Source organism: Capricornis sumatraensis, chromosome 7 (assembly GCF_032405125.1).
Source record: "Capricornis sumatraensis isolate serow.1 chromosome 7, serow.2, whole genome shotgun sequence".
NCBI classification, from domain to species: domain Eukaryota; kingdom Metazoa; phylum Chordata; class Mammalia; order Artiodactyla; family Bovidae; genus Capricornis; species Capricornis sumatraensis.
In genome coordinates, this window is record NC_091075.1 from 49,299,027 (window position 1) to 49,321,799 (window position 22,773).

The window sequence follows — 22,773 nt, forward strand, 5'->3', positions numbered from 1 at the left end:
TTTGTTGTTCTTCAGTCACTCTGTTGTGTCTGACTCTGCGACCCCATGGACTGCAGCATCCCAGGCTTGCCTGTCCTTCGCTATCTCCTGGGGTGTTTCAAACTCATGTCCTTCATGCCCATTGAATCAATGATGTCATCAACCATCTCATCCTCCACTGTATATAATTAGGGTTGAAGATGAGATATGATTAGGGACCAGGAAGGAAGAGTGAGAAGAAAAAAGGGAAGGAAGAGAGATAAAGGAGTTCTGCTTAAGGACTATTGCTGTCTTTTGCCTTAGATTCATTTCTCATGCTAGAGAGCCTCTTCAGATGAGCATTTGAGACATGAGATGGGTAATGAAAATGGGATGTACTACAAGAATAGGGACTGACTTTAAAACATGTGAAATGAAGAATGGTCTAAGATATATGATTTGAGCATGCTCTTCCCTGCCAAGAACCCTCCTGTGAAAGATGGCACAATGAAATTCACTCCAAAATTTTATTCCCTTTTAAAATCCATATGAAATGCACATCCATCCTGGTCAGGACACATTTAAAGGTCATCCCTGCTTGAACCGTTTCACTTGCCTGGGACTTAGTTTTCCTTGATGAAACTGAGATGTTGGATGAGATCATCTTAATCTTCACTTCTAATTCTGATATTATAGGGTTTATATGTGAAATTATCAAGGGGTAAAAAAGTTGATTTTGATAGGCATAAAGTGGTAGCAAGTTGAAGGTGAAAACACATGTGTAGCTGGGAATACTGGAGGTCAGTTCAAAATGGATTTCCAAATTCAAAACTTTTCCAAGGACTGACTGAAGAGAAGGGAATTACAGTACTAGCACCACTTATTCATCATTTGCTATTTGCTTAGCTCCCTGATAGCTCAGTTGGTAAAGAATCTGTCTGCAATGCTGGAGATCCTGGTTCAATTCCTTGGTTGGGAAGATCTGCTGGAGAAGGGTTGGGCTACCCACTCCAGTATTCCTGGGTTTCCCTTGTGGCTAAGCTGGTAAAGAATATGCCAGAATGTGGGAGACCTGGGTTCTATCCCTGGGTTGGGAAGATTCCCTGGAAAAGGGAAAGGCTGGCTACCCACTCCAGTATTTTGACCTGGAGAAATCCATGGACTGTATGGGGTTGCAAAGAGTCAGCTGAGACTGAGCGACTTTCACTTTTTTTTTTCACTTTCATATTTAGCTCTTCACTATACTTTTCATCCAATCTCCCAAATAATTTCTATGGTGTAGGTACTATTAGCCTTGAATCTAGCATACAAGGTAACTCAGTGATTAATAAAGTCAGACAAATTTAGCATTGTCTGCTAGAACTTCCTTACTATTCACTGGCATACCCTGCCGAGTAGGCTTTTGAAACATATGTAGGATTAAATTTTATTTTATTAAAATTTTTTGGCTGTGTAGCACAGTATGTGGGATTTTAGTCCCTAGCTAGGGATCGAATCCATGCCCATTGCAGTGGAAGCAAAGAGTCTTAACCACTGGACCACCAGAGAAGTCTCAGGATTAAATTATATATTGTTGAATCTGTATTGATAATCTCAGTATTCAGATTTTTAAAGCATGTAATGTATAATGAGAATATTCAATGACTAGTATAATAGGAGGGGTTTCCCACGGTATGATGGTAATGAATCTGCCTGCCAATGCAGGAGACACAGGAGACTCGGTTTCTGTATGTTGGTTGGAAAAATCCCCTGGAGGAGGAAATGGCAACCCACTCCAGGCAGTATTCTTGTCTGGGAAATCCCATGGACAGAGGAGTCTGGCAGACTGTAGTCCATAAATTTGCAAAGAGTTGGACATGACTGAGCGACTGAACAGGGGCATTAATATAATGTGAAGCATAGAGAGTACAGAGTCAGAAAGTGTGGGTCTTAACATCAGTCGCATCTTCTCCTAGAGAAAACTTTGTCAAGCTGTATATACCCCTGCCCTGAAATACAGTTTCTTTATCTTTGAAAGACCCATTAAAATCATTTCTAATAACCTGTTCTGTGTGCCTCAGGATTGTAACTCGGTTCAGTTCAGTTCAGTCGCTCAGTCGTGTCTGACTCTTTGTGACCCCATGAATCGCAGCCCGCCAGGCCTCCCTGTCTATCACCAACTCCCGGAGTTCACTCAAACTCACATCCACGGAGTTGGTGATGCCATCCAGCCATCTCATCCTCTGTCGTCCCCTTTTCCTCCTGCCCCCAATCCCTCCCAGCATCAGAGTCTTTTCCAATGAGTCAACTCTTGTCATGAGCTGGCCAAAGTACTGGAGTTTCAGCTTCAGCATCATTCCCTCCAAAGAAATCCCAGGGCTGATCTCCTTCAGAATGGACTGGTTGGATCTCCTTGCAGTCCAAGGATAAAACAAATGAATCTATTTGGAAACATTCTGTAAATTATAAAGCAGTGAATAAATGAATAACATATTGCTTAATATATTCTTGGACTTAGCCATTGCCTGAATGGGAGAAGGACTTTATAAAATGTGAAATCTGTTTTTTAATTATAAATTTTGTATCTGCATAAAGAAATAATGAAAACAATATTAATTTTTTAAATGGAAAAGGAGCTACATCACAAACATCCAAGTAAGAAATGTGAGTCTGAGAAAGGATGCACTGATTGGATGCACTCTTAAGATTAAAAGTACAAATACAGTGAGAATAATATTCCCTGAAATGGGAAGTTTGAGATCAGATGACTTGGGTGGATGATGGCAAAGGCAGTTTGATAAAAGACAAGCAAGATAAAAGATCACCAAATCAAAGCAAGAACTGTTTATTCTCAGAGATGAGGAGCAATGGCATTTTGAGCACAGAAGATGTGGTTGTTGTTATATGAAAAAAAAAAAAAATCCATAAAGGCCTTTAAAGCAACAGTGATGTTGTAGGACAAGAGCAAAACAAGTTCGCGAGTTTTACTGTGTGAGGTTTCGAAAAGAAAATCAATGTTTTCTTTATCAAGTGCTAGTTCTCTCTCCTTTGAATTCTGTGTGAAGTGCTGATCATATGCATAAACCCTTCCCAGGGTTGTAAGAAAGAGATCAGGCTTCAAGTATCTGTGCTGGTGAAAAGATGGCAAATTTGAGCTTTTGCAAACTCAAGGTGAACTTTGCCTTGACTACACTGAATTTTAAAAAATCAGATCTCTAGGACTAAATTAGTACACATTCAGTAACTTGGAAAATAAGTTTTAGAATGTGAAAAGCCATGAAACTTTTAAGAAGTTTCAATGCAAAATGCTTTGGAGATTAAAAATTGGTATTCATAAGTATGTGAAAAGATGTCTCAATTATACTTCAGTGGCTAAGATACAAGTACTTAGGAGCATGACAATGACCATAATTCAACTATACCCTTACTGAAATGTCATGGCTATTTTATGAAAGACACTGTAGCAGACAAGAAGTAAAGGGTTCAAAACGCATGTACACCCGTGGTGGATTCATGTCAAGGTATGGCAAAACCAATACAGTATTGTAAAGTAAAATAAAGTAAAAATAAAAATTAAAAAAAAATGCATTGCTCTCAAAGAATAATTTTAATAATTACTATAAGCCATTTCAGGGAGCTTCCCAGGTGTCACAATGGTAAAGAATCCACCTGCCAATGGAGGAGATGCCAGAGATGGGGTTTCAGTCTCTGGGTCAGGGAGATCCCCTAGAGGAAGAAATGGTAGTCCATTCAGTAATCTTGCCTGAAAAATCCTGTGGGCAGAGGAGCCTGGTGGGCTATGGTCCATGGGGTCACAAAGAGTTGGACATGACAGAGTCACTGAATGTGCATGCATAAGGCACCTCAGTTACTAATGCAAGTTGTTAAGAGAATAGATCCTAAAGATTTTTATCACAAGGAAAACTTTTTTTCATTTCCCCCAAATTTTGTATCTGTATGAGATGATAGATGTCCATTAAACCCCTTCATTGTAATAATCATTTCATGATATATATAAGTCAAATCATTCTGTTGTACACCTTAAACTTATTTATAGTGCTGTATGTCAGTTGTATCTCAATAAAACTGAAAGAAAAAAAAGGAAAAATAATTGCAATATTAAAGTAGCTCATTTATTGAGTACCTCCTGTATATTCAATTTTCCAAAACATATTTTCTATATACTAATTCTCTGTATCAAAACAATACTGATAATTTGATATTACAGTTGTCTTACAAATGAGAGACCTGAGGCTGGATCCAGGAGGAGTTATACAACCCAGTTATACAACCAGATTCTGGAAATGTCCAAGTAAGTAATCAAAACTTCTTTAGGTCTTAAAATTATTTTTTTTCTTATTCTTTGCCACTTCCTCCTCCTCTTCCATTCCTCCTCCTCTGCTTTATATCTCTCTTCCATCTCCTCCTTTTCTTTCTCCCCTCTCCCTTCTTTTTCATCTGCTTTCAAAGGCAGAAACCCATGGCCTCACAAAAAAGGGAACAATCAGGCAGAATGTGGAAAAGGTCCAAGATTGAGAGACAGAAACCTGGAACACTAGCTCGGCTTCTTTTCTTCAGCTAATGTTTAACTTGAGCAAGTTACATAATCAGTCTGTAAGAGGGACAATTAAACATGGTAGTCTCTGCATCTGAGCAGTGCATACAGGCATAAAGGCTATTTGAATCATCACATGGAAAAACTTACATTTTTCAAATAGGTCTTAGGGATGAAAATAATGGTCCTTATTTTCAAGCCTGAAAGTTAAGATATTGCAGAACTTCTGGGTTCCAGGCTGATGACAGATAATAAAAACTGACAACCTCCCAGAATTGAATCCTCCAATAATTAGAAATGCTGCAGAAAATGAATGTAACTTTTTAAAAAGTATGGATGACACATTTATTACCAACAAAAAATAAAATTAAAAATAAAAAGTCATTGCTCTACTCAGCAAAGCATTCTCATATTTTTCATAAAAATTGATAAATTTTGTTAAAAATTGACCAAACTGTAAATGATTCAGCTGCAGATATTTATAGTACATTTAAAGCAACATGATAATTGATACAGTTGAATGTGATTTGAGGTAATGACACATGATTCTGAAAAACGCTCCTGTAAGCATTCATAAGCTGAAGCAAATGACAGAAAATGAGCTAACCAAGTGTATAACAGGGGAATTAACTTTCTAATGAAGGCCTAAAAGTATATGTGAAAAAATATAAGAGAGTTGGTAGGTTACATTTAAAATTTACAAAAGGCGGAAGCTTTAGAAGCCTAATAAATCAATCTTACCTGAGCCATATAGAAAGAAAGAAAGAAGCAAAGGAGAGAAGGAAGGAAAGTAAAAAGGAAGCAAGGAGAGAAAAAGAGAGATGAGGGAAAGGAAAACAAACCTCTTCAACTGCTAAAACCAAGAGAAAAATGAAAACCAGAGCACCCAGGACTTGAGCTCAAATGACAGATACCTCTGGGGTGGGGATGGGTGTGTGGGGCTATTTGCCTTTTTCTGCAATAGTCTCACTTTTAATGTCCATTTGAGGAATCAGCAAACTAAGTTACATATTTGACCCAGGAAAGAGGATATAACGAAAATCTTTAAATGTCTGCACTTTGCACTTTCTATGTAGAAACAAACCTACCCTCCAGCTAATGAAAAACAACAGCTAAAACCAATACAGCTTTTTAAAAAATTCTATGTTTATCTGCTTTGTCAGTTAGCCAAGTTAAAAAAGTCTAATCTGAGAACTGGAAAGGCAAAGTTTATATCCTTTTAAATTTGTGACTTGATTTTGTCCTGCTTGCATGTTTTTAAAACTCTCAGAACAAGGAGAGAGAGAGAGAGAGAGAGAGACAGCCAGTGAGCCTTCTCAAACCAGTGAAACTTGAAACTTGTTGGAAGCCAGGAGAAGTAAATGAATGTAAAATGTATCTCGTCAGGCATTCCCACAATTGAACAACAGAGAAGTCTCAGCCTCAAGAGTTTAATATAATCAAAATACATTCCTAAAGAGGATATAGTAATATAATAAGCATACTCACAATTATAAGGAGTTGAAACACAAACATAAAAAAGATGCAATGCGTAAAACACGGGATCTGAAAAATACTGAACTAGACGTTACACAAATAAAAATGATCACAATTTAAAATTAGAAAATGACATAGTTGAGAATTAGTCAAATTGAAGTATATATAAGCCAATTATATAAAATGAAATATCTAAAAAGATGGAAAATGTAACAAGACTAAAATTCAAAGAATGAAGACTTAGAGGATGTAATGTATTTCTAATAGGTCTGGAGGGAGACAGCATTCTTAGAATATATTTTAGTAGAAAATGGAAAGGGAAATCATGGTTGAGAATTTTCAGAGCTAACAAAACACAGGTATTCTTTATTTTGACAAACAGTGAGTCTTGAGCAGAACTGATGAAAACAATCCATTGTGAGTCACACAAGTCTGATCCAGCAAAACACCAAAGTCAATGAAAACACTTTAAAAGCAACCAGAAAGAAAATGCCATCTGTAAGAACCACATCTTAAACTAAAGGCAGAAATTTTCTGACTATAACAGAACAAATACTTTAAACTAGAAGTAAGTAACAAAATAAACCAATTAGTTTAAGCATGTATAATATGATATTATATGGTGGCTCAGATGGTAAAGCATATACCTACAATGAGGGAGACCTGGGTTCAATCCCTGGGTTGGGAAGATCTCCTGGAGAAGGAAATGACAACCCACTCCAGTATTCTTGCCTGGAAAATCCCATGGATGGAGGAACCTGGTTAGGCTACAGTCCATGGGGTTGCAAAGAGTCAGATACTACTGAGCGACTTCACTTACTCAGGTAAAAAAATGTATGTAACTGCATATAAATGCAATGACAGAAATGATATGGGAATTGGTGGGTCTTAAGAACATATGGGTAGGTATATACTTTCATCAGTGCTTTATTTATGTGCATGCAGTTTTATGCATATGCATTGTGTGTGTGTGTGTGTGTGTGTGTGTGTATGCTCAGCCATGTCCAGCTCTTTGCAATCCTATGGACTGTAGCCTACCAGGCTTTTCTGTCCATGGAATTTTCCAGGCAAGAATATTGGAGGGGATTGCCATCTCCTTCTCTGGTGAATCTTCCCAACACAGGGATCAAATCCATGTCTCCTGCATTGTCAGGAGGATTCTTTACCACTGTGCCACCTGGAAAGCCTGAATATGCATTACATAGTTGGTAAAAATGCATTAAATATACAATATTTTTTGTAAAAAGAAATCACTTAGACTAACAGCATGCATATCAAGACCATCGACTTAGAATAGGGAGGTAATGCTATAGTATCCTCAAAAGGTCAAGAAGACAAAATAAATCTCTTTATAATACCCAGCAGACCTATTATTGATCAGGAACAAGGGCTGTCTTAGGTTGATTTCTGAAAATGCAGGTCCTTAGAACAATAATTCATTTGAAAGTGATTTATTAGAAAGTGCTGCCTGGAAAAAATTGATAGGACTAATAATAACAGGATGATTTTAAAAATTTCAATAAATAGTGCTGAAAAATAAAATATCCATATAAATAAAAATAATTATTAATCCAAGTATAAATATGAATGTTAAAGAGCTTCTAGAAGAAAACACAGGAGAATATCTTTATATGTGTGATTAGATTTTCTAAACAGAACATAATACACACTAATCAGAAAAGTTTAATACATTGAACTTAATTAAAACTAAGGTATCTGTTAACCAAAAGAAAGCATTAAGCAATTAAAAATGCAAACTATACACTAGGGAAAATATAGTGTATATATCTAATTAATATATAAAACTTACCAATTTTTTGATAAACATATTTCCTTTTGAGTATTTCTTTAGCATGGGACATTCATCTTTATTATCTCCTGACACACTCTTTAATTCTATACCTTATTTGCTAGAATTTTGTCAGATGATCACACATAATTTTAAGTGAAGGTACAAAAACTACTCTTTATTTAAGTGTCCAGATGAAATTCAAAATTTTCTTACGAAGTAGGTCAGGAAATGTGTATTCAAGAAAGCAAACAGTAAACCTTGAGATGCAATTTTTATGTATGTGATGTGAATATAATATCATTCTATAAATTTATTGCAGATGATGTTTATTTTGTATTTCTTTTCCAAATGCGATTTGGGAGGAGATTTAGAAATTAAAAGCTGAATGAAACACTGTCCTGTCCTCAAAGAGTTGATAGTCTAGTAGGAGGAGATAACAATGCATCAGTTCAGTTCAGTTCAGTCACTCAGTCATGTCCGACTCTTTGCGACCTTTGAATTGCAGCACTCCAGGCCTCCTGTCCATCACCATCTCCCGGAGTTCACTCAGACTCATGTCCATCAGGTCAGTGATGCCATCCAGCCATCTCATCCTCTGTCATCCCCTTCTCCTGGCCCCAATCCCTCCCAGCATCAGAGTCTTTTCCAATGAGTCAACTCTTCGCATGAGGTGGCCAAAGTACTGGAGTTTCAGCTTTAGCATCATTCCTTCCAAAGAAATCCCAGGGCTGATCTCCTTCAGAATGGACTGGTTGGATCTCCTTGCAGTCCAAGGGACTCTCAAGAGTCTTCTCAACAATGCATAAATAACCATAATATATTTTTTCATTAAATATACTGATATTAGATCTCAAAATGAAAATGACTACTTCCACAAGAATCTTGAATAAATAAAAATATTTTAAGGTAGAGAAAACTCATGGACAGAGTCAGAGAGCTGGGAAAATATTAAGTAGCTATGGAAAAACAGTAGTTCAGTTTGCCTGGAGTACTGTGAATGTAGTAGGCCTTAATTGTCAGGTTTTGGCTCTTCCTCTTTAAGGAATGAGAACCCCCAAATTTCTGAGCCATGATCCTTAATGTTTTGTTTGTGGAATGTTGCATTTGCTATGACTTTGTGTCACATCTCAGTCTTGAATTACAGATTAAAAAATAACTTTTAGATTAATGCTGTGGTACATACACTATGTAAACTAACATGGTCTTTAAGTTTCTAATGATAATTGTAGGCTAGACTAAGAAATGTTTTTTATAACCAGAGCATCAAGATTATGCACATCAGATAACACCATTTTATTTTTTTCCTCTAAGAAGACACACTGAATAGGATACCTGATAGATCTCAATGTCATTAGAGAGGACAATTGGTAATAGACAATTTGGAACTTAGTAGCTACATAAAAAATGTAAGCCAACTGATGTAGTTCAATTATGTTTTGCTTTACATAGTCAACATGATATTAATGCTGAGTAAATATAAAATGGTAGAGCTATGTTGTGAAGTTTGGTTATAGGAAGGATGTGGGACATCAGTAGATCATGCCTAAAGCAAAGTCATTAAATAACAATATAAGAATGTCATGTAGACAAATAAGGATAAATATCAAAAGAATAGTAGGATAAAATTGGTTGTCTTTGGGGAGAGGAAATCAGGAAGGGAGATAGGTACAATTAGTATTTCTCAATATAAACCTTGCAAAACTATTTTATTCTAAATTATGTACATGTACAACTTTGATACAAAATCAAACCTGAAATTAGACATTTCAGAAATAACTTCAGTAACACATGGTAATTATCAAGAGTTGTCATACCACAAGACAAAGTGTTACCCAGAAAGATACTGCTGTTTATTTTATTTTATTTTATTTTATTATTTTTTTTAATTAATTTTTTAAATTTAATTTTAAAATCTTTAATTCTTACATGTGTTCCCAAACATGAACCCCCCTCCCAACTCCCTCCCCATAACATCTCTGTGGGTCATCCCCATGCACCAGCCCCAAGCATGCTGTATCCTGCGTCAGACAGACTGGCAATTCAATTCTTACATGATAGTATACATGATAGAATGCCATTCTCCCAAATCATCCCACCCTCTCCCTCTCCCTCTGAGTCCAAAAGTCCTTTATACACAGCTGTGTCTTTTTTCCTGTCTTGCATACAGGGTCGTCATTGCCATCTTTCTAAATTCCATATATATGTGTTAGTATACTGTATTGGTGTTTTTCTTTCTGGCTTACTTCACTCTGTATAATCGGCTCCAGTTTCATCCATCTCATCGGAACTGATTCAAATGAATTCTTTTTAACAGCTGAGTAATACTCCATTGTGTACATGTACCAAAGCTTTCTTATCCATTCATCTGCTGATGGACATCTAGGTTGTTTCCATGTCCTGGCTATTATAAACAGTGCTGCGATGAACATTGGGGTACATGTGTCTCTTTCAATTCTGGTTTCCTCGGTGTGTATGCCCAGCAGTGGGATTGCTGGGTCATAAGGTAGTTCTATTTGCAATTTTTTAAGGAATCTCCACACTGTTCTCCATAGTGGCTGTACTAGTTTGCATTCCCACCAACAGTGTAGGAGGGTTCCCTTTTCTCCACACCCTCTCCAGCATTTATTGCTTGCAGATTTTTGGATCGCAGCCATTCTGACTGGTGTGAAGTGGTACCTCATTGTGGTTTTGATTTGCATTTCTCTGATAATGAGTGATGTTGAGCATCTTTTCATGTGTTTGTTAGCCATCCGTATGTCTTCTTTGGAGAAATGTCTATTTAGTTCTTTGGCCCATTTTTTGATTGGGTCAGTTATTTGTCTGGAATTGAGCTGCATAAGTTGCTTGTATATTTTTGAGATTAGTTGTTTGTCAGTTGCTTCATTTGCTATTATTTTCTCCCATTCAGAAGGCTATCTTTTCACCTTGCGTATATTTTCCTTTGTTGTGCAGAAGCTTTTAATTTTAATTAGATCCCATTTGTTTATTTTTGCTTTTATTTCCAGAATTCTGGGAGGTGGATCATAGAGGATCCTGCTGTGATTTATGTCGGAGAGTGTTTTGCCTATGTTCTCCTCTAGGAGTTTTATAGTTTCTGGTCTTACATTTAGACCTTTAATCCATTTTGAGTTTATTTTTGTGTGCGGTGTTAGAAAGTGATCTAGTTTCATTCTTTTACAAGTGGTTGACCAGTTTTCCCAGCACCACTTGTTAAAGAGATTGTCTTTACTCCATTGTATATTCTTGCCTCCTTTGTCAAAGATAAGGTGTCCATATGTGTGTGGATTTATCTCTGGGCTTTCTATTTTGTTCCATTGACCCAGCAAGGATCTCATTCAAATACGAAGGAGAAATCAAAAGCTTTACAGACAAGCAAAAGCTGAGAGAATTCAGCACCACCAAACCAGCTCTCCAACAAATTCTAAAGGATATTCTCTAGACAGGAAACACGAAAAGGGTGTATAAACCCGAACCCAAAACAATAAAGTAAATGGTAACTGGATCATACTTATCAATAATTACCTTAAACGTAAATGGGTTGAACGCCCCAACCAAAAGGCAAAGACTGGCCGAATGGATACAAAAACAAGACCCCTCTATATGCTGCTTACAAGAGACCCACCTCAAAACAAGGGACACATACAGACTGAAAGTGAAGGGCTGGAAACAGATATACCACGCAAATAGAGACCAAAAGAAAGCAGGAGTGGCAATACTCATATATGATAAAATAGACTTTAAAACAAAGGCTGTGAAAAGAGACAAAGAAGGCCATTACATAATGATCAAAGGGTCAATCCAAGAAGAAGATATAACAATTATAAATATATATGCACCCAATATAGGAGCACCACAATATGTAAGACAAATGCTAACAAGTATGAAAGGGGAAATCAACAATAACACAATAATAGTGGGAGACTTTAATACCCCACTCACACCTATGGACAGATCAACTAATCAGAAAATTAACAAAGAAACGCAAACTTTAAATGATACATTAGATCAATTAGACCTAATTGATATCTATAGGACATTTCACCCCAAAACAATGAATTTCACCTTTTTTTCAAGTGCTCATGGAACCTTCTCCAGGATAGATCACATCCTGGGCCATAAATCTAAACTTGATAAATTCAAAAAAATCGAAATCATTCCAAGCATCTTTTCTGACCATAATGCATTAAGATTAGATCTCAATTACAGGAGAAAAACTACTAAAAATTCCAACATATGGAGCTTGAACAACACACTTCTGAATAACCAACAAATCACAGAAGAAATCAAAAAAGAAATCAAAATATGCATAGAAACTAATGAAAATGAAAACACAACAACCCAAAACCTGTGGGACACTATAAAAGCAGTGCTAAGAGGAAAGTTCATAGCAATACAGGCATACCTCAAGAAACAAGTAAAAAGTCAAATAAATAACCTAACTCTACAACTAAAGCAACTAGAAAAGGAAGAATTGGAGAACCCCAGAGTTAGTAGAAGGAAAGAAATCTTAAAAATTAGGGCAGAAATAAATGCTAAAGAAACAAAAGAGACCATAGCAAAAATTAACAAGGCCAAAAGCTGGTTCTTTGAAAGGATAAATAAAATTGACAAACCACTAGCCAGACTCATCAAGAAGCAAAGAGAGAAAAATCAAATCAATAAAATTAGAAATGAAAATGGAGAGATCACAACAGACAACACAGAAATACAAAGGATCATAAGAGACTACTATCAGCAGTTGTACGCCAATAAAATGGACAACGTGGAAGAAATGGACAAATTCTTAGAAAAGTACAATTTTCCAAAACTGAACCAGGAAGAAATAGAAAATCTTAACAGACCCATCACAAGCACGGAAATTGAAACTGTAATCAGAAATCTTCCATCAAACAAAAGCCCAGGTCCAGACGGCTTCACAGCTGAATTCTACCAAAGATTTCGAGAAGAGCTAACACCTATCCTACTCAAACTCTTCCAGAAAATTGCAGAGGAAGGTAAACTTCCAAACTCATTCTATGAGGCCACCATCACCCTAATCCCAAAACCTGACAAAGATGTCACAAAAAAAGAAAACTACAGGCCAATATCACTGATGAATATAGATGCAAAAATCCTCAACAAAATTCTAGCAATCAGAATCCAACAACATATTAAAAAGATCATACACCATGACCAAGTGGGCTTTATCCCAGGGATGCAAGGATTCTTCAATATCCGCAAATCAGTCAATGTAATTCACCACATTAACAAATTGAAAAATAAAAACCATATGATTATCTCAATAGATGCAGAGAAGGCCTTTGACAAAATTCAACATCCATTTATGATAAAAACTCTCCAGAAAGCAGGAATAGAAGGAACATACCTCAACATAATAAAAGCTATATATGACAAACCCACAGCAAACATTATCTTCAATGGTGAAAAATTGAAAGCATTTCTCCTAAAGTCAGGAACAAGACAAGGGTGTCCACTTTCACCACTACTATTCAACATAGTTCTGGAAGTTTTGGCCACAGCAATCAGAGCAGAAAAAGAAATAAAAGGAATCCAAATTGGAAAAGAAGAAGTAAAACTCTCACTGTTTGCAGACGACATGATCCTCTACATGGAAAACCCTAAAGACTCCACCAGAAAATTACTAGAGCTCATCAATGAATATAGTAAAGTTGCAGGATATAAAATCAACACACAGAAATCCCTTGCATTCCTATACACTAATAATGAGAAAGTAGAAAAAGAAATTAAGGAAACAATTCCATTCACCATTGCAACGAAAAGAATAAAATACTTAGGAATATATCTACCCAAAGAAACTAAAGACCTATATATAGAAAACTATAAAACACTGATGAAAGAAATCAAAGAGGACACTAATAGATGGAGAAATATACCATGTTCATGGATTGAAAGAATCAATATAGTGAAAATGAGTATACTACCCAAAGCAATTTACAAATTCAATGCAATCCTTATCAAGCTACCAGCCATATTTTTCACAGAACTAGAACAAATAATTTCAAGATTTGTATGGAAATACAAAACACCTCGAATTGCCAAACCAATCTTGAGAAAGAAGCATGGAACTGGAGGAATCAACTTGCCTGACTTCAGGCTCTACTACAAAGCCACAGTCATCAAAACAGTATGGTACTGGCACAAAGATACTGCTGTTTAAATGCCACTTCCACTACTAGCTGACCTACCTATGTAACAATAACAAGAATGACATCATTTAGCCAGTACTCACTGTTACACTAGACAATTTACAAAGTTATTATTTTTATCACCTCTAGTCTTTATAAGAACGCTATGAAATAACTACTGTTATGACCCATATGTTTCAGGGGAAAACATGGTCATTTAGAAAATTTGATTGTGCTATCTCTATTTATAATGCTAGGAAAGAAAGGTTCAAGCCAAATTAGACTAATGAATAACTGGATGTAAAGCTCTTCATAACAGTCTAGAAAGGTTAAATATTTGCATTAGTTTGGGATTTTCTCAAGGCATACCCCTGACAAGGATGCGAGTGTAAGTGGTATGGGAGAGGAGCAAGAATACAAGACAGGGAAGGGGGGCAGGCAGGCAGCAAAGGCTATTATTCGGTCAGAAACCACAATGGGTCACAGGAGCTCAGGAAATTCTGGAATCTAGGTGAGACTTGCTTCAAAAGTATCCTACAGGAGGGTCCAGGAGAGGGGAAATTGCTGGAAAATGCCCTCAGTCATTAGTTGAGGGCTTCCAGGGAAGGGCAGTAGTAAATTATAGGGACAAGTTCCCTATAATTTCTGAACAGACAAGTGTTTTGGTGGCCAAACAGCCTTTTGTTGTTGTTCAGTTGCTAAGTCCTGTCTGTCTCTTTGAGACCCCATGAACTATAGCACGCCAGGCTTTCCTGTCCTTCATTATCTCCTGGAGTTTGTTCAAACTCATGTCCATCAGGTCAGTTATGCCATCCAACTATCTCACCCTCTGGCGGCCCCTTCTCCTGCCTTCAATCTTTCCCAGCATTAGGGTCTTTTCCAGTGGGTTGGCTCTTCCCATCAGGTGGCCAAAGTAAACATCCTTTAGGCAAAAACAAAAAAGGGTTCTGGTTCTCGCAATGGGAAGTCAGGCTGAAGATCTCTTAAATGGTAAGAACTTGGAGATACGGTAACAGCATTTTTTAGAAGTTGCTAGCAGATAACCCCCAAATCTCGGTTGATGAACAACATAAAAGTTTATTTCTTGTTTCCATCATGACTTAAGGCAAGAGAGGAGGGAGTGCACATGGCTGTCACTCACAACCCAGATTTCTTCCATCTAGATGCTATTTGTAGTCTTCCAGAGTTTCACAGTCTTCTCGGATCTAGTGCGTCTAGCCAGCCCTAGAGCCAAGAGAGGGTCGCAGAATTGTGCAGGAATTTTATGGGTGAACTTTCTAAGTTTTGCAACACTTCTGCCTATATGCCATTGCCTGAAACTTTATCACAAAACTGCATCTTATTGTCAGAAAGCATTAGAAACATAATCTAGGAATGAAAGTATGGTTGTTAATGGGGAAGAATAGGGGGAAGAGATACTTAGGGAGTTTGGGATTGACATGTACATGCTGCGATATTTAAAATGAATAATGAACAAGGTCATACAGTATAGTATAGGGAACTGTGTTCAAAGTTATGTGGCAGCCTGAATGTGAGGGGAGTTTGGGAGAGAATGGATACATGTATATATATGTGTGTGTGTGTCTGTGTGTGTGTGTGTGTGTGTGTGTGTGTGTCTGTGTGTATGGTGAGGCCCTCTGATATTCACCTGAAATGATCACAACATTATTAAATGGCTATACTCCAACATAAAATAAAAAGTTAAAAACATTAAAAATTAAAAAAAAGAAATGTAGTCTAAATGCTTGTCCTGGTAAAAAAAAATAAAAATCACATTTGTTAAGAATTACTCATAACCATTCAATAATTATTACACTATACTACTTCTCAAAAGCTCACCTTGATGTGATTAACAAATATACATGTATATATTAATATATCCATATATATTTGCATATATGATAAGTACACATTCATATCATATATCTACTGTTTTGTCTGGCAATTGCAAGCTATTCAGTAAAAACTTACCCTCATGGAAACCATTTTTACACATAAATTCATCAATTCTTTTCATTTTATATTAAAAATAAACATAATTTATTTTAATTTCATCAGACTGCTTTTTTCTTAGGGAAACTTACCTTATTTGCTCCACAAATTAAACTACAGTATTCTATAAAGGGATTTATCTTCCATATTACCTAAAATTTTATCTGACATTTTAAGAAATGATGTGTACTGGCTTGAATACTTTTGAAATGAGTGGTTTTGCAAACATTTTAAAATGCTATCTATATATCAGCAGAAATATGTCTATTTCCCTGTCCTGCAAGTTTCCCCATACAGCCGGTCATTTTCACATTGCATAGAATGTATTTTGACTGTTGCTATTGGATTCCTTGCTGTTTTGGAAGCTTCATGTATTTGAGTACAAAAAAAATTGAATTTCAGTGAACAAAAGTACTGATAAATTCTTTTTTTAGTAAGTTAGAGGCATCATGAAAAAAAATATGTACAAACTATAGTGGACTCTTGAAATCCCTTACAATCATAAAGTGAATTTAAAAGAGCAAGAAGGCAGTATAAGTTTTAGAAAAATTATATCATATTAACTTCATCATTTGGCTAGCAGTAGGCAAGTTGCACAAATGGAACTGTTATTTATACTGAATTTCCACTTTTTTCTTTCAATAGGGAGGGGAAGGGGAGAGAGAGAGAGAGATCCAAAAGAAGATAGAGGACAGAAATATAGAATTTGGGGGACAGAAATATAGATCTTTGGGCCTGTATCATACCTCAGGAACTGTTTTCTTTCTCTCTTATCAAAGAAGAGTCCAAATGGATTGAATATACAGTTAATTTTCTCCTGGGAGCAAATCATCCCCGTGAAGATCTAGCTCTGGGAATGAGTATAGGTGTCATCCCAATATTTTTCAGGCTTAGACATCATGCCTATTTAGTAGGGTAAATAATATCATTATGCCCTGATTTGATATAACAAGGCAATTTGACTGTGGTTGAAATGTATTCATCTATCTGGATTATCTAGACTAATGTTTCTCAACCATGGGTGATATTTTTCCCCTAGGAGAAATTTCTGGAGACATCCGTGGTTGTTAAGATTATAACAGATTGCATTTAGAATCTAGTGAGTTGAGGCCAGGGATACTGCTAATCATCCTACAATACACAGGATAGTTACTCACAATATAGAATTATTTGGATCCAAATTTGTATACACCAAGATTGAAAAATTGTGACTTATAACTATAGTGTTTTATATACATATGAAAATAGTCCCTATTTCATGTAGAAAGAAAGAGTCGCTCAGTTGTGTCCAGCTCTTTGTGATCCCCTGGACTATAGCCTGTCAGGCTCCTCTGTCCATGGAATTCTACAGGAAAGAATACTGGAGTGGGTTGCCAATCTTTTCTCCAAAGGATTTTCCCAACCCAGGCATTGAACCCAGGTCTCCTGTATTGCAGGCATAATCTTTACCATCTGAGCCACCAGGGAAGCCCCTATTTTGTGTAAGAAAGATTAAAAACTGGATTATCAATTCATTAGTTCCTACTTTTGTTATAAAATAGTTAAGTGATTATTCATTAGAACTAGACCTCATTTTCCCCCTGCTCTAGTTCTTGCCACAGAGAACACATTATCTATCATTTAACTCTCTTTTGTTTTGCTCTGTTTAAATTAGACTGTCAATTTCTACATACTCCCTATGCTTGACCCTCCCGGCACTAATCCCTTTCACAGGTGTGCTGGCCCCATATATTACTAATTGAATCATCAGCCCTTCAAGGCAGGATAGACATTAACCAATGGAGTGAAGGCTCTATATGGTGAATGTGACCTTTCATTTTTCCAGGTTTCCACCCCAAAAGTATCCCATTTTACTTCACTCCATCAGGCAGCCACAGTCACTGGAGGATGTGGGAGATATCAGATAGACCAGATGGCAATCCTTGCTCCTCTGGTTCGGGTTGTCGCTTCCTACTCTTTTTCCTATGGCTTCATCACTTTTTTTACACATCACAGGGGGTTCTGATTTAGTTGGCTGTGTAACCCTTTAGTTTTTTCATGAATGATTAACTTGTTATTCAGTATTAATGTCTCCTGTAAGCAATCTTGCCTTGTAAAGCAGGGCAGATTATTAAGCCAGAAGTCTGATCTGAAACAAAATGGAAATGTTCTATTTTGAAATCTTGACTTCCTTTGTTTTATTGAGAACCTGGGAAGTATTGGTTCAGAAACTATCTTCTCTGTTTTAATGTAGTAAAATTGTACATAGGTCAAATAGTTGATTCAACTAGTTGAGGTCAATATCTATGAAACATTCTGGAAGGTAAATCTGAAAAGTGGGAAAGAGTTGGATAATCATTATTGTTGCATTCAGACATTAAGTTGTGTCCAACTCTTTGCGACCCCATGGAGTGCAGCACTCCAGGCTTCCTTGTCCTTCACTATGGATAATCATATTGGTGCCCAGATACTTGCATAAACATAGCTCATGCTTCTATCATACAGCAAGCATATACAAAATGTAACCAGGCCTGAGAACAGGATTTTCATCCTTGGAGGAGGTAATATTTTACCTCCTAAATAAAAGAAGAACCACATGTTGGCTTTGGAGTCAGACAATGGTGACTTCAAATCATATCTCTGCCATTCCCTCTGCCTCTATAATCTAGGGAAGATGGTTTAACCTCTCTGAATGTCAGGTTCTGCATCTACAAATCAGATAGAGTAACTCCAAATTTATAGTATTGAAAGGATTATGGTGTTGCAAGGATTACAGTATATCTACCTATTGCTATAATATTAATATATACACATATGCAGGTATAAATATGTATATATATGTACATAATGATTATATGCATATTTGTATACACATATATGTATTATATATATGTATTGATAATGGTCCTTATCTCAGACTGGTCCTATTTACAGAAAAAGATTGGTTAATACTATCATTCTTACTTGACCCACTGTTGTATATCGTATATGCTACTCCAATAACTGCAACATCAGCATTAGGAATGACTTCAACTTTAGAAGTTCAGGGACCATGTTCCTAGTATAATTCAAGCCAACTGCTAGATGTAAAAACCCTAAAGGATTATACACACAGAATTCCCTTGAAAAGTCAAGCTCCCTGTGCTTATTGATGCATATGCCTTTGTTTTTGTTATTCCTACTGCCTCCTTCCCTGTATTTCCCTTATGTTAATAAAAACCTTCTACTTAATTGCAAAAAAAAAGGAAAAAACCCAGATTGGGTTTTGTTATGAGCTGAATTATACCCTACCAAACTCATGTTTAAGCCCTAATCCCCAGTATCTTAAAATGTGGCTACATTTGGAAGTAGGACATATAAGAAGGTGATTAAGTCAAAGTGCAGCCAGTATTCAGTTCAATTCAGTCGCTCAGTCGTGTCCAACTCTTTGAGACCCCATGAATCACAGCATGTCAGGCCTCCCTGTCCATCACCATCTCCTGGAGTTCACTCAAACTCATGTCCATTGAGTCGGTGATGCCATCCGGCCATCTCATCCTCTGTCATCCCCTTCTCCTCCTGCCCCCAATCCCTCCCAGCATCAGAGTCTTTTCCAATAAGTCAACTTTTTGCATGAGGTGGCCAAAGTACTGGAGTTTTCCTTTAGCATCATTCTTTCCAAAGAACACCCAGGACTGATCTCCTTTAGGATAGACTGGTTGGATCTCCTTGCAGTCCAAGGGACTCTCAAGAGTCTTCTCCAACACCACAGTTCAAAAGCATCAATTCTTTGGTGCTCAGCTTTCTTCACAGTCCAACTCTCACATCCATACATGACCAATGGAAAAACCATTGCCTTGATTAGATTGACCTTTGTTGGCAAAATAATCTTTAAGCCACTGATTCTGTATCTTTTTTTTTCTTTTTACTTTATCTCTGGAAAACTCATACAAGCTTCATGGGCCACTTCAAAATACTACCTTAAAGTATCTAGAATGACATCTAGAAAATGGTGATTTCTGGTTTGAGTTCTTAAACATAAAATCAGAACTTAAAATTTGGAAGAGATTGTGAGTGCATCAAGATTTCTGGGAGAAATATCAATAACCTCAGATGTGCAGATGACACCACCCTTATGGCATAAGAACTAAAGAGCTTCCTGATGAAAGTGAAAGAGGAGAGTGAAAAAGCTGGCTTAAAACTCAACATTCAAAAAACTAACATTATGGTATCTGGTCCCATCACTTCATGACCAATAGATGGGGAAACAGTGGAAACAGTGATAGACTTTATTTTGGGGGGCTCCAAAATCACTGCAGATGGTGACTGCAGCCATGAAATTAAAAGACGCTTACTCCTTGGAAGAAAAGTTATGACCAACCTAGATAGCATATTCAAAAGCAGAGACATTACTTTGCTAACAAAGGTCCATCTAGTCAAGGCTATGGTTTTTCCAGTAGTCATGTATGGATGTGAGAGTTCGACTTTAAAGAAAGCTGAGTGCTGAAGAATTGATGCTTTTGAACTGTGGTGTTGGAGAAGACTCTTGAGAGTCCCTTGGACTGCAAGGAGACCCAACCAGTCCATCCTAAAGGAAATCAGTCCTGAATATTCTTTGAAAGGACTGATGTTGAAGTTGATACTCCAATACTTTGGCCACCTAATGTGAAGAACTGACTCATTTGAAAAGACCCTGATGCCGGGAAAGATAGAAGGCGGGAAGAAAAGGGGATGACAGAGGATGAGATGGTTGGATGGCATCACTGACTTAATGAACATGAGTTTGAGTAAACTCTGGGAGTTAGTAATGGACAGGGAGGCCTGGTGTGCTGCAGTCCATGGGGTCACAAAGAGTCAGACACAGCTGAATGACTGAACTGAACTAAACTGAGTCAAAGCTATGGTTTTTTCAGTAGTCATGTGTGGATGTAAGAGTTGTACCATAAAGAAAGCTGAGTGCCAAAGAATTGATGCTTTTGAACTGTGGTGTTGAAGAAAACTCTTGAGAGTCCTTTGGATTGCAAGGAGATCAAACCATTCAATCCTAAAGGAAATCAGTCCTGAATATTCACTGGAAGGACTGATGCTGAAGCTGAAGCTCCATTACTTTGGCCACCTGATGTGAAGAACTGATTCAATGGAAAAGACTGATACTGGGAAAGACTGAAGGCAGGAGGAGAACAGGACAACAGAGAATGAGATGGTTAGATGGCATCACTGACTCAATGGTCATGAGTTTGAACAAGCTCCAGGAGTTAGTAATGCACCGGGAAGCCTGGCGTGCTGCAGTCCACGGGGTCTCAAAGAGTTGGACATGACAGAGCGACTGAACTAATGATTACATCAATTTAAATGTTGGTTTCTCCACATCACTGTGTTCATTTTCACTGTAGCTTTTCATTACAATCTGAAATTTAATTCTATATTTATTTTCTGTAACTCCATCATACTAGAGAATAATCTTAATGAAAGGACGAAGTGTGTAGTTTGATCAGTACTTTTATTGGCAACTGTGAGGAGAGCACCTGGAGGAAAATAAGAGGGCAATAAAGAACAGTTGAATTATCAGATGAAATCATAGAGCTCTGAATAATTTATCATCATAAAGTAGTAGGGATGACATGATTTACTTCTTCATCATGAAGCAGCTAACCACCAAAACAAGTAAAACAGAAGCACCAGAAGTCATCAATTATTTATGATGTTGGATATTCAACTGTGATATTAGCCCTTAGACTAGGAAAGATTTTGAAGGGTTAACAACATTTGAAATATGCTTTGATATTCTTTTAAAATGCAATATGTTTACCATACATTTGTGAAGTGTGATTCAAGGCCATTGCCTGAAAACTCTAAAGCACTTTAGAGCTTTTATAAAGATGTCTGAGTTTGGGTAAACACTTTCCTGCAGCCTCTAGAGACTGTATTTAACTTAAGTTCTAAGTGACCTTTAGACCTGACAAACATCTCTTGCAAAGTGTATTTTAGTTTATTTGAAGTGGGAAGTAAATGACTGATAAATTTTGTTTATATTTCACTACAAAAGAGATGCAAGTTCCTAGCATGATGCTGTTAATTGGCTGGTAAAAATTTATACTGAATGAATGTTGCGCCAAATGTTCAATATATCAAAATGAGACTATTTTTGAGAAGCTGAGTTTAAAACCCTCCAAATACATAAATTACTGGTGAACACAATTATAATCTGCTCTTGTCTTTGTAAAACAAAAGAATTTTTGTGACAAATTTCGAAAAATAATTTATAAACTTCACACACCTAATTGAATTTACAAGTGTACGTTGTATTCTGTTGTATTGCATAGTTAACATAGTTCAATTATTTTTTACTGTATTCCTCTTTCTCATTAAAATTTCTACATAATATTTAAAAACATGGCTCCAAATTTAAGTAGACTACAGTTATAATCCTGTGTCTGCCACTTACCAACTGTGTGGGCTTTCTAATTTTCAATTATCTTATTGGTACTTATTATTGGTAATAGTTCATATACTTCACAGGTACCCTGAGAAATATACATTATAAAATGTATATAACAATGTTAGATGATATTTTCTGATACAAACTACATATTCAATAAATTTTAACTATTTTTACTTTTGTAGGAATTTTATTTCTGTGAATGTGTATGTGTTTGAGATGTTTAAAGGCTTAGTCTAGACTTCTGGGCAACCCCATAACTAGCACTAGAAAATGAAAGTGAGTTCGCTCAGTCGTGTCCGACTCTTTGCGACCCCGTGGACTGTAGCCTACCAGGCTTCTCTGTCCATGGGATTCTCCAGGCAAGAGTACTGGAGTGGGGTGCCATTTCCTTCTCCAGGGGATCTTCCCTACCCAGGGATCGAACCCGGGTCTCCCACATTTGAGGCAGATGCTTTAACCTCTGAGCCACCAGGGA

The 22,773-nt window shown here is 36.8% G+C and overlaps 1 non-coding gene across 1 annotated transcript; it reads right to left on the minus strand.

Moving 5' to 3' along the window:
- Positions 1–22,701: 22,701 nt before the first annotated feature.
- Positions 22,702–22,773, minus strand: TRNAL-CAA (transfer RNA leucine (anticodon CAA)). Its single transcript has one exon. It is a non-coding gene; the product is annotated as a tRNA-Leu (tRNA).